The sequence below is a fragment of the Polyergus mexicanus genome, unplaced genomic scaffold, assembly GCF_030449975.1.
Source record: "Polyergus mexicanus isolate NDT 795.1 unplaced genomic scaffold, iyPolMexi1.0 SCAF_4, whole genome shotgun sequence".
NCBI lineage: Eukaryota > Metazoa > Arthropoda > Insecta > Hymenoptera > Formicidae > Polyergus > Polyergus mexicanus.
Genome location: NW_027223324.1, coordinates 8043196 through 8057615, shown reverse-complemented (window position 1 = coordinate 8057615; position 14420 = coordinate 8043196). Strand labels below are relative to the sequence as shown.

The 14420-nt window shown below is 32.0% G+C and overlaps 1 protein-coding gene across 6 annotated transcripts in view; it reads left to right on the top strand.

Moving 5' to 3' along the window:
• Positions 1-14420, top strand: part of Trpgamma (Transient receptor potential cation channel gamma) — an 83336-nt gene that overhangs the window by 12041 nt on the left and 56875 nt on the right. For 4 of the 6 annotated variants that reach the window (XM_070294799.1, XM_070294803.1, XM_070294802.1 and 1 more), the window contains one exon: positions 7254-7307. The exons of the other annotated variants lie outside the window; for them this stretch is intronic. The gene's annotated coding sequence lies outside the window, so the exon portion shown is untranslated. The remainder of the gene's footprint in view (positions 1-7253; positions 7308-14420) is intronic. 6 annotated transcript variants of the gene reach the window in all.

Genomic DNA, 14420 nt, shown 5'->3' with positions numbered 1-14420 from the left:
TCGCAAATAAAATGTCGGATTGTAGATGTTTTATTTTTATGGAACGCGTTCCTATAAAATAAATGTTTTTCAATATATATAATCAAACATTGTATGTTATATTAAAGAGATATGAGATTCTTTTACAAAACATGTTTGTGATTTTTCAAACATAGAAAATGGAATAGGATACTTGTATAATTTCTTTGTTATTTTGAGATGTTATATAAAAATATTTTGTTATATAAATTGCATACTTAAGATGAATATTGAGAAAAATAGATGTTAATATAGAAAACTTGACATGCAAAGCATGAAACTAAAAAAGTGTTTTTCCACTTTTAATTCTTGCTTTAAACCTCTTACATTTGATTGATATGAGATCGTTAAGATAGTTTTTATTCAATCGTGAATAATCAAGAATTATGGTTAGATCTATATATATATATCATCTATACATTAGATTTTAAAATTAATTTCATATATATTTCTTTGCGCATTTTTTTTTATTTTTCTCAAATATACGCCTCAAAAATGTATAGTTATAAACAAATATGAAAGAAAAGATTAATGTTTTAAAATTAATATAAAACCGACTTTTCATATGCATTAATTCGGCATAAAATGACACGACAATGTGGCGCACGTGTTTCGAAGTTTGGAACTTCGACGATAATGCTATTCAGCAATATAATACATAATGATTCATTAATGTAATTTCCCGTTTGATTTACGAGCAATATAATCGAGGCGATTCGGAATAATCGTAAGATCTTTTACAGACTGTAATCGAAATTGAGATTTTACATATAATTAATGCAAATCGCGTATACATCTGTCGCACGCTCGCATAATAAACAATAATAGGTCGGAGAACTCGCGCTATCAATTTCCATAATGAGAACTGGGATTCGTAGTAGCACGTGGGTTAGTATATTTCGCCGGCCACAATGACCGAATCTCTAAACCCACCGTAATTGAATGCCCATCGTGCCTTCCGTTGCCATCGCAAAATATCTAATCCGGCCGTACTAAAACTCGTCTGTCTGTTTCCCCCGGATTATGTCGGATAATTGCCATATTTTATCGCGAATGTTCAAAGTTAATGCAACATTAAATAATAGGATCTGTAATGAAGAAAGAATTTAGTTTTTATTTTTTCTCGTTTGTAAATTTCTATACAAATTAATACGGCAAAAGTCGCAATGTATGCATGTGTATATGCGCGTGTTACGCGTTTTCACTAAAGTTCTATGCAAGTATGAATAAGCCTTTATAAACGCGTGCATTTCTTTTCCGACAGCGAACTTGCTCGGATTAATAGTCGTTTATTGAACTTTAAGTACCTGATCGATTAAAGTCTGTTTATGTAACGAATCGCGAGAAACTTGTTGCTCGGACGTTTGTCCGATAGCGTGATTATCCATCGCCATATTGGCCATTGATCATTGCATTCGTGAACGAAAGAAACAAATTTTTCAGGGTTACTTCGAATTAGTATATATTTACGCAATATATACCTCTAAGAGTTATTTATTAAAAAAAAAAATATGCATATATTTTGCAATAGTATTTATAATATTTATTATGCATAATATATGTTATCTACAATATCGCTTGCCTACTATAGTTTATAATTACAGTTTTCTTATAAAAAATAAAAGAGATATATACATTTAAATAAGTAAAAGGCATGTCATGTTATTTGTTTATTTTTATAACATAATTTTAGTTAACGATACATGAAAGATTGCGATTGATTTTATACAAAAACAGTTTTGATACACAAGAGACACGAGAAAAAGCTCGCGCCACTGTTCAATCCGGAGAGAATGGAAATCCCTCGTTTTGTCGATTTGCGTTTCTATTTTTGCATTTCAGCATTTGTTCACCCGTGTGAGTGCGTGTGTCTATCGGTATCGACAATACGGGGAGGCATAAATATCGACGAGAGAACGGCGAAAGAAGTCGAACGCGGCAAACGCGGTCGCGGCGTTTGTCATAAAATATAAAAGACTATATGCTCTTTGGTGCATAGAAATAGGACTGGTAATGCAAGACATAAGAAAATTAAAAGGCAACGAACCAGCAAATTATCTGGTGTTCTCAAAGTAAAACATATATATACGATTGTATTCTAAAGGTAGAAACGAGGAAACGAACCGGCATAGTGAATCCGTTTTAAAAGATCCAGATTTCTTTTTTTTCGGCATTTGTAAAGTTTAGCGATGCTGAAACGAAGAATTTCCTGTGCATTTATTCGCCGATCCAATCATAGCGATGTGCTTTTGATTTCCTCAGCCTCCGATATCTTTTCCTCAATTGTTTTTGATCGAAGGAGATACGATCATATCGGATATTACCTGAATTCTCTCCCTTGATCTGGCGCATTTCAAATGTTACAAAGGTGCGATAAAAGACTTGAATCGACACGAATCGTACAAATGGAAATTTGAAATACAAAGAAGATGCGCAGAAAGGTATCTTGACAAGCGCTTGTCAAGATGCCACAATATAAAAGAGTCTATACATTTTTTTTTTTTTTTTTTATTAAATCAATAGCTAAATCGTGTAATGAACGCAAGTCAAAGTTAAATTGGTATTATCATGGATGAAAAAATAAAAGAAAGATAGTCATACACATAGAGCGTTTTACGTAGGTAGAGCATTATATGACAAGATACATGAAAAAAAAAAACGTTAAAGAAAAGAAAGAAGAACAGTTTTAACAAGTGACAGGGTTATCACTCGTTTAATTAAATCGTAAACCGATGTCTAATCTAGATATCGCGTCCCAAGCCGTTCTTTCCATCAGTTTTCTCTATTTTACGTCTATTTCTCATCCTATTAATTACATAAAATTGGAACCGACAAGCGAACGAAGCGAACGTAGCGAACGAGAAAATTTTATTGTCTCTCGCGGGAAATTCCTTTTTCCTTCCGCTGAGGATAAAACCACGATTCTAGCATCGTCCAGTTGAAGTTGATTCCGGAGAAAATTCGCAAAAAAAAAATTTAATATCGATATCGGTGTAAATGGCCTCTGATCTCTCGCTGACATGCTACCGAAATTAGATAATAATTCTTGCACTGCCCACGTCATTTCCATGCAGTAATTGCTCATTTAATATCCATTCAGGGAGGATGCACAAAAATTGCGATTTTTTTATTTTATTTTATATATATATATGTTATATATTATACAATAATTTAGAATAAATCACACACATACTAAAAGAAAACGAGAGAAATATGTCTATTTTAAAAATAATATAAATGATAATTAATTTATAATTTGCTCTCCGTATATCGTTCACCTGTTTTTCCAGACCTTTTTTTTTTCTCTCTTGTTTATCCTTTGTTGTTTTCTTGTAGCACGCGAAAACGCAATTAATTAACATTAGTCGCACCAGTCGCGAGATACTTTGCATAACATTCCGAATCGCGGAGCATCCATAATCACATAAGATACATTCTTTATTATTTATAAAAAGATAATTAATTAATTATTAATTAAATCGAATTATTTCCCGATACTTGTTGCAATCGCTTTTTGAAAAGGAATTTGGCGGAGCGACAACGAATTTTTTTTTATTATCGATAAGATGGTATTCAATCTTGACGCCGTGCAGCGTTTTATTGTTTACATGTTACGGCCTTGTTATTATTCGCACAGCTGAATATTGTTATAGTGGAGGACGCTCCATTAAATTCCTTTCTTACTTGTTATTGTTCGCATATTGTTTATATGTATACGCGTTATATCGTGGCCGACACTCATAATTTGATATGATTAATAATTAGTTATATTTTTTATATCTTAAATAATAAAATATGTATCTCGTGTGATTGTGAGTGTTCCGCGATCGCGAGTGCTGTGCAAAGTGTTTCACGATCACGTTGCACATACGTGATGACTAACCATAATTAATAGTATTTCGCGAGGAGTGAGTGTGAGTGCGACGAGGAAACAGCAAAAGATGAACAAGAAAGAAAAAAATCTGGAACAACATCGAGCGAGATACGATGCAACAATATGCGATAAATAATTTATAAATTGAGATTATCATTTATTATTTATATTATTTTTAAAATAAATATATTTCTCATTTCCTATAGTATGTATGTATGTGATTTATTTTAAATTATCGTATATAATATAACGTATGTATATATGAAATAAAAAAATTACAATTTTTTTCGTATATCGTACAAAGATATATCCAAGTATTTGGAGGGATAGATTTTTAAAAATTAATGTATCGTGTGTTGTTTTACTAATAATCTGTAACACTCACACAATTATTGGCAATCACTAGAATTGAATAAATTTTAACTCAATATTTTTGAACATAATTTTTATTTTTTTATTTAACTATCATTAACTCATTTAGCTCATTTCGTACATTGTAAGAAATAAATTATAATATTTGCGCCGATATGTATGTCTTTTGAATGCGTAAAATACACTTCAGCAATCTCAACGTGTATAATAATTTACTGTACGCAAAAGATTGCTCAGAAGCGCGCGTCATGTTCGTTGAAATTTTGATCTAAATATGATTTTGCACATTATTATTGGATGATTGCATAAATTCGTGCCCGATTTTCATAGATGGCATTAAGTTACTGCATGGCGGAGTTCTATTGTTTTCGTGTGGTAATTGTTGCTTACACCGAATAGATGACGTTGTCTTATGTCAATTTAGCGTCAGATATTGTTCAGATAAGTCCATTTGTGCATAAGAGAAATCATTAAAAATGGAGAACGAAAAGGTGCATTTGCGGCATGTAATGCTATATGAATTTCGGAAAGGCGTGAGTGTTGGAATTGCACAAAAAAATATTCAAAGCGTTTATTTGGACCGCGCTCCTGCTCTCCGAACAGTCAAAAAGTGGTTTGGCAGATTTCGAAATGGTGATTTCAACATGGAGGATCAACCCCGCTCTGGACGGCCTTCTGGCATTGATGATGACATTGTGCATGCCTTAGTGGAAAGAAACCCAAGGATTACAACTGAGGATATTGCTGAGAGGCTGAACATCGATAATTCAACCGCTTTTCGTCATTTAAAAAAGCTTGGATACATTTCCAAGCTTGATACGCGGGTGCCGCATCTCCTGACTGAAAGGAATAAGCTGCAGGAAAACTGCAGGAGTCGCAATGGGAAATTCTGCAGCACCCGCCATATTCTCCAGATATTGCGCCTTCAGATTTTTATCTGTTCCGGTCTTTGCAGAATAGTTTAAATAGCAAGAATCTCAATTTCGAGGAAGCTGTCGAAAACCACCTTACAAACTTTTTTCAAGAAAAACCAAGTTCTTTCTTCAAAAATGGAATCGACAAGCTTATAGATGGTTGGAAAACCATTGTAGAAAAGAATGGAGACTATATAATTGATTAATAGAAGTGTTATCTCTAAAATATAATCTATTGAAGTTTATATTTAAATCGGGCACGAACTTATGCAATCACCCAATACATTCGTTAGAGAGACAGGAAGTTATGATTTACTTGTGATAATCTGACGAATTTGCCGTTTCTCGGCTGTGTATAACAGCCAGATTCGCGTAATTGTTGTACTCTGCTCTAATGAACGATACGATTCAGGTTAGTTGTATTTACTTTGGAGTATTGTGACGAAGCTCGTATGTGCCGGCAAAGACGAATCTTGCGATGAGATCTGACACGCCCTGTGGGATCTAATATAAATGTTTGATCAAGCGCTAGGATTCTCCCAGCTGGACAAAGTAACTCACTAGACAAATATTGTTCCTTTTCCCCTTTTCCTTTTCTCCTTTTTGGCAAAGGCTTCGGCAAATTATGTACTTCTTGCATATATAGGAATGTGTAAGGGATTCAATTCTCTCGTCGATAGAAAAACAGTTCTTTATAGAGTATTCGTTTCTGTCTTTGAACGCGACATTTGCTTATTAATTCGAAATGTTCAATGATTCCACTGAATTACACTGGGCGCAACAAATGTAAAAATTCTTTCCAATTATGAAATCAAATTAGATAATTTATTTTATTAGCAGTGTACATTTTTAAAGGATAGGAATAACTTAATATATTTATTTATATTTTATATCAATCTTATATGTGGATCTTTTTGATTAAAGAATATTTTAAATTATTTTTTATCTTTTTTGCTTATAAATATTTTTCATAATCGCGTTACTTATAATATTCGAAACTAATTTTCGAGAAAAATTAGTGACAGATTCGTAAATGTTATTCAAAAGCAAATTAAAAAATCATTTATTTTCATTAAAAGAGAGCGAAAGTTACGCAATAATTTTTCGTCTATCAATATTTCAAAACGAAACTATTTTCGTGCAGATTCCTATTGGTTGATTAGTTTCCATATATAAACGTGGCCTTGGCCCTACTCGTGAATCCGGCAACAGCTGCGAGCGATCCATGAGTTTGTATACACGCGTTTCCGCTCGAAATTTTAGCTTCTGAGAGATGAGGCCGTTATCGTGGAAAATAAAGTTATAATAGCGGGGCCAAAATCGAATCGGCGATGTTTGAAAGAATCGACATTTTATAGATGCTTTCCAGATCGTCTGATCAATGGACAAATCTCAAGTTTGTCGGTGCTGGCGTGAATACAAACGATCTGCGAAGTTTCTTTAAGGGAATTTGCAGCTGGCAAGGTGGTGAATGTACTTAGATAGACTCGGGGCTCACGAAACTGGCAGACATAAAACAATTTCAGCTTGTGATCGTGTTTGCGTCTCGCGTGCTCCATTATTCTGGCTATGGAGAGAAATGGTAAATACGAGATGTCCCTGTAGACACATATTCCGGGAACGGATGTGTATTACTCAAACGATTTTACATAGTAAAAAAAGTTATATAACAATAATTTTTATACGAAAAAAATATGAAGTTGAATATGACAAGTTTTATTATACAATTTTATTTATTTATAATTATTAGATATACACGTGAAACAAAATATACATAATTTCTTTTCACATTTTTTTTTTCTCCTTTAATAGTTTCACTTTGATCAAATGTAAAAAATTTAAAGATAAATAAGGTCAAGATAAGCTTGACGAAAGAAAAGTATGAGATATGAAAAGCATAAAGAGCCATTGATTTATACGGTTTATATTATTTTATGGCGTACGTAATGAAAGATTCGCTGACGCGATATGATATTTACGTAATTGGGTAGTTCGTGATATGCCGTCCGTCGCACTCTCTTAATTACACAAGTGGTCTGAGTACTAATTACGGACACGACATTCTTGTGTTCTAGGTGAGGCGAGGACGTGAGGTTTGATCCGATGAATGGAACCGTGCTCTGACAAAGGTATTGTCTAGAAATAATTTCGAGCAAACAAATATGAAAAGGGAGACGCGATTAATTCTCGTCATTTAAATGCGCTCGTAATGCGAAAGATTTCGCGAGATCTCTCGTTCTTTTCTCGGACAATATTCTTTTCAGAACTCTCCAGAACTCACGATACAAAGCGTGAGCGTAATATGCTTTTTTATTTTTTTCTCTGTGAAATTGTTTCTATAATACAGAGCAATGACCGTAAATATACATATTATAAGACAGCGAAAGAAAATTAATATAGGAATTATAAATTTAAGAGCATCAGCAAGATTGTAAGCGCTTCTCTGTAATATTAAATCTTATAACATGCTCTGAATATAAAGCATTGACTAAGCATATATGTATTAAACTTTAATAATATGAAAATATTAAATTTATAAATATTAAATATATTAAATTTTATAAATATGAAAAAAGATCAGAAATGAAAAATATTTTTCCGGACAATTATATTGTTTACATGTATATTCATTATTCATTCGGTTTCGATGATTTTGCATTTTGGAAAATTCATGCTTTATACTGTAATATTTGAAGATGCATTTTATGAAAAATTGCGATGCTATATAAAGATTCACGATATGGAGCTGCTTAATATCATGTCTCGAGGTAGATTAAGGCAATCTCCGCGGGCTTTTCTCAAAGATTCGCGAATCACCGATGGATCCAGGAATTCCAACGAATCTCGCTTTTCAAAGTTATTGCCGCACACGATTTCGGGTCGGCGAGCGAACCGAAATTATTTTGCCACTTGAATTAATTTGTTCGATTGACTAGAATTCCGGAGATTTGTACGATTTCGTTGTTAAATGTCAGTTCCAACGATCATCGATAAATCTCAATTCATTCAGTTGTCGTGCGTCTACACGGTAAAAGATTTTTTTATAGAAACAAGATATTTTTATAATCTCTTGGATTTTTGTAAATCTTTACTAAATCATTAAAAAATATAAATAGATCTCAGTCATTGAATTTTTTTTTCGATATTTCCGAATTTATAACTCATACTTTTTATACGTGTTTTATATTTCCTTTAATTTAAAGATTTATAAACTTTTTTTTACTTAAGATTGCTTCATATACGCTCTTTTTTATATATAATAAAATTATTGAATATTTTGTAGAGTTACAATGTAATAAGTTAATAAGTTTTGGAATGTTAAAGCACATGTACGACATATATGTCAGCATTTGCGATTCAGATTCCGGATAGTCTCTTGGGAATGCATTATATGTCGTAACATATGCATGTTTTACAAATTCAATCGTTCCTTCCGCAACGTTCATGTAACACACACATATCCTCTTAGAACTCTTGATACGATATTTACACCGACTTACACGCCAAGTACTCATCCACGGTGTTCCTTGCTCACGGTAAATTTCCAGCCTGCTCTTGCTTCCGCCATCGCGAAGGAGCGGAAGAAACTTTCCTTTTCCTCTCTCCCCGCAACCCCTTGCCTGTTTTCTCATCTGTTCGTAATGCAGCATCTTCTCGAGAGTGCAGAGAAACACGGGACATGCGAAAATATGAGCCAGCCACGTGAAATTAATGCAAAATTTGTTTTGCAGGAAATAGAATGAAGTGAAATGAGAAGGAATATAAAGAGATGATTGTGTGCGCGACATATAACGATAAAAGATATATTGTAGTTTGTATAGAGAGACATTTCTAAAGTTGCGTGCTCTCAAATTTACGAATGTTTGCTTGCTCTTTTTCCTAAGACGATTGAGAGGTAAGTGATTTCCCCTATTGCGATAGCGACAAAGGCGAGCAAATGTTTGAAAAGAGCAAATGTCTCTCGGGGACGACCCGTTTCGCATCAAAATGATGACAAGGAACAAAGGATGCGACTGGACAATGAAGAATTAGATGAAAACGGCATTATTTTCGCAATTGAGAAAGAGAAAATTTGAAAAGCTCTTCTTCCCTGTCGTCCGCAATCGTTTCGAGTTTTGCATTTATTTCGATTGTCGTCGAGATTGTGTCAACCAAATCACGCACTCTAAATTTCCGTTGTCCTTTCTTTCTTCGATTGCACGTACTTTGCCCGTTGAATATTATCGCAAAACAAGAGCATTTTTTTTTCGTTTCTTTGAAAAATTGAGTTAATCGAGATTATATATATATATATATATATATATATATATATATATATATATATATATAATTCAAATATCAATTTAGGAAAGAATGAATGATAAGAATTGATAAAAATACCCTATTATATGAAAACGCGTTCATAACATTTTTAAGGGAATTCTAAAAGCCATTCGTATATCCGTAAAAGCACTTTATGCCACGTTTTGAAAGCTCTTCTCACGATATTTCATATACTGCGTTGCAATTTAAATCAATTTTGCATTTCCGACGTGGCCGAAACAGATTTAAACATGCGCTGCCTTGCTTCGGCCGTCTTACAAATGTAAAACGCTTGCTTCTACATAAAAAAAAAAAAAATTTAAATATACACACAAATTTCGTTACTTCTGTACTTTTAAATTTCACGAGAAGAGCTATTTGTTTTCAATTTCTAGTAACTGCGAAATTATCGATATTGAAATGCAATTTAAGGATATCCGATATTGTAACAAATTCTATTTTTTTTTTATTTTGATTTGTAATATACGTTATAATTATAGTATGTAGCTTTTTCTATCCTAAAATTTATTTTTCTCTTCATTTTTTTTATTTATTATTTTTTATCAAAATAACTTATCACATGTTAAAACTTGCTGATAAATATTCCATTAATTTATTATTAAATTTCACGAACTACAATTATAAATATTATATATGACAAAATATTCTCTTTGTGTATCGTTGCGCGAGAGAGAGAGAGAGAATGGAATAATAAAGAAGTCGAAATTCTTTAAGAATGAAAGAAGAAGAAGAAGAGAGAAATAGAAAAACGTATAAAAAGAGAAATTAAAGTATCCGTTTTGTCTCTTGAAAATTTAATTCTTCTAGCGCGTTCTCGAAATATTTCGATTCAGACAAAATCGAATGCTGCAGAGATTTTGCAGCCGTTTCTTACATTTGAGAAATAGACTTAGATTCGAAATAGAATTTAACCAAATTGCTGAAAAAGTTGTACAATTAAATAAAATTTGATTTTTAAACATATATAGACGTGTATATAATGTATGATACAAGTATTTCACAAAGCAATTTCAAAATTTATACATAAAAAGAAAGTATACAAAAAATCTAAAAAAAATACTCTGTATATATCATATTGAAATAATATAACGTCCATATTATTTTTATTTTAAATTATATTAAATTTTATAAACAAAATAATTGCATTAGCAAGTAAAGTCTGTTAAGTGAACTCCATTTCTACTCTATGAAAATTTATACAGCGTTAAGTATCAACTCGAGAGTACTCACGGACCGATCATCTTGCCGCGCTTTTTCATTTCTCGTTTATATTGTATCTCTATTTATATTCGTTTATATCCTCTATTTACATTCTCGTATTTCTTCTTCCGCATATTTTTTTAATCTTTTTTTTTTAATAGTACACAGAAGATTATTTATATATCTATTTGAGTTATTATCTTTATTTATGACACAGCAATTGGTTCGAGTGCATTTACGTTGTAAAATAATTGCTATGACAGATCTATATTATTGTATGCGCAGTTATTTTTCAAAAATTATATTATTTAATAATAAATAATGCAAAATTGATTATATACTGGCTAAATAATACACAATAAACTAACTTATATATTCTATAACAAAATAAAGAAGTTCTCTCTCTCTCTCTCTCTCTCTCTATATATATATATATATATATATATTATATATATAATATAAATTAAATAAATAGAATCGGCCCATTTGTAAAAAAATGAAAAGTAAATAGAACAATCTCATATATTTTTCTATCAGAGAAAAATTTGCTAAACAAAATGATTTTAATTCTTATACTATATGGAACACATAGTTCTGCTAACGAATTTCTCAATTGGAAATATTCTTTATTTAATTTTATTTAAATATTGAAAATCACACACACTTGCTACTATTGATATTGAATTGCGATTATCTATACAAACTTATATATTCCTATACTTTAATATTCATTTATATATCAATATTTATCGTATTATTATATGAATATTTTTTATATGAGCAAAAATCATAGAAACTAAGATTTCCAATTTATTCACTTTGATCTAGCGATCAAAGTCCAAACTTCATATCATGTTAATCAAGAATTATCTCACTACATATGTAGTACAAGGTTAGTAATTAAATAGGGAATCTTATTTTCTGACTTCATCTCGTATATACCATTATATATCGGTTAAAAGAAGAAGCATTACAGAAGTCGATGCAAGAATTGTGAATGATTATCATGCTATCTTAATTTATTTGAATTTATCTTTTGTTTATTGTTAAGTAATTGCACACATATATAATATATAAAGAAATATTTCGATCGATCGAAAACCGTCTATTAACATTAGTTGATAAGTGTGCCGATCAATAAAAAAAAAGCCATATATGTACCTGTATGTAGATCGGAAGATGGACAGCAAAAAAAAGATTTGAGAGTGGTATCGTTTTGTATTTGTTTTTGTAGAGCTGATTCAACGTTTGAAACGAGATTTTCGTCAGGATCACCAATTTATCTGCGATAGCCTCGTGAAAGCAAAAGCACACCGGGCTTTTTCTCGAAAACTCCCTTGAGGCGCGATTGCAACCGTGAAAACGCGCCCAGTTCGCAGTTCCTTCCCGAATTTTCGGGACGGCTTTTCCTTTTTTCTTTCTACAATATTTTATTTTTATTTATTTATTTATTTTTTTTTTTTTGTTTAACACGTCGCACGCCGTTATGGGAAACGAGAGAAGACATTTTATGCGCGATGTGCCGATATTTCGCGCACGGTTACGTTTTTATCGCCGTTCGCGGCTATTTCTGCGCGTCGATATTGGATTGAACTTTTGTAAAATCCCCCGCTTTCGTGGGAACCACAGGAATGCGGATGGCTTATTTCGTTGATGAAATTGCTCTTCCGCATCGATGATAGTCGAATTCGCTACGCTATCGGTAAGCGGACATATTTAATACGGAGAATACGAGGAAAATTAACTAGCGAAGCGAGAATTAACTAACATCAAGACGTTAAATTTAGAGATTCAATTGTAATATAGAAAGTGTCATTATTAAGTATCATTATTCTGTACATAAAAGTATTACGGTAAGATTATCAAAAAACTAACTATTTTATGAGATATTTAATTTTTTATATCAAAAGATGTCAGATTAAAATATAAAATAACTCAAAAAGTACCGAATAAAAAAATAGTTTATTATAGTGTTTTGGAAAGCTCTCGAGGCAAGCTACGAGAATACTAAATAAAAAATGGGGATTTCTATTTAAGATTTTAAAGTTGATCTTCACATGACCTTCAAATGACTCTTCAAGGTCAAATCAATGGTACAATCTTATAGCCCCCTCGAAACCAAACAATTTTTGTCGGAAACATTTTTCCGTATCTTCCATATTTTTCGAGATATTTTCCTGAGGAGATTAAAATGGGACACCCTGTATATATATATATATATATATATATATATAAATTAATTAAATTATATATTCTATGTAAATTTATACAGTTATATTTATATTTTTATAGATTATATAAATTAAATAATGAATAATAACAGCAATCGGCTCAGAGTACAAACAATTAAGTGGGAATACCGGCAGATAAGAGTCAGGGCGCGGGCATTAAGCGCAAACACTTATTATTGTAAAAGTTTTATTAACAAAAATGCATTGAAAATGTACGCTTCGAACCATCTTTGGTCCTGATTCCCAATAGGAACGTACAATCTATTTATAATTAAACAATACTATATGTGATACAGTTGGCAATTAGAATAGGAGGCACATACAATCACGTACCTCGCAATTAGATGCGCAAATTGTTCCGCTACATCGTAACAAATTGTAATTCACGCAATTCTACGGAACGTCGTGAATATTAAACATTCGAAGCAAGAAGACGCGTGCTCTCGCGATAGCTGCGCTTACAGAACTTCCCCAGGGAAAATTTCTCGCAAAGCTTGGAGATGACGTGAGAATGCTGCGACAACAAGTCGTTCCCGCAATCCAAGAAGTTAACTTTGTTCGCACTTTTCACCTCGCTTTCGTAAATCGAGAAACGCAATTTTAGACGTGATCATAATATTCGCGTTTTTTTTTTGCGTCAAACTATTTTGCAAAAACTTTCATATATGACGGAGGTTGGATTCTAAAAAATAGAGGGAGTAAAAAAATTCTATTTTATTTTCTATACCTCTTTACTAAATTTAAGATTGTAACACGTATTGGAGATGATTTTTTTTTTATCGATAAATAATTAGATAATATCGAAGATTATGCTATTTCTTTTTCCTCGCTTATTAACTGTGCTACAAGTGCGTATAGTAAGTACTTTTAATAGAATTACAATTATACAGTGGAAATAACTTTCGTCTTTGTAGGAAAAAATTAAGCGACTTATATAATACTGAGAATTAAGCTATTATTTCCTCTCATTTGTAAAATGTCGTGCTACATGAAAGAAGCTCGTTGTACATAAAAATTAATGAGAAAACGTAGCACTTACTTTATTTTTTCCTTAAAGTAGAAAATTCCACGTAAAGACGAGCGAAACGTCGAGAAAAATTATGCATACAAATCCGGAATTTTTAGCATTCTTTAAGAATTTCGCGTGTTTATAAAGAATGCCATTGATCCGATTTGCCGGAGATTCGAGTGAAAAACCAATATCGACATGACACGGGATGATACAATGTGTAAAATACGGCTGTAAAATTCGACATCGCAAATGAATGCTCGAATGACACGCTAAATCATCAACGGATATACGCTCTTTTCCTCTTTTTTTCTCTCTCTTTATTTTTATGTATTCGTATATATCTTTCTATTTCTCTTTCTCTCGTATATCCTCTATTTTTTTGCGCTATATTATCACGAACACTTTAACGTAAATAATAAATTCGTTTACGATGCGAATAAAAAGGACAGAATGAATAATCGTTGCGCAATGCTGAA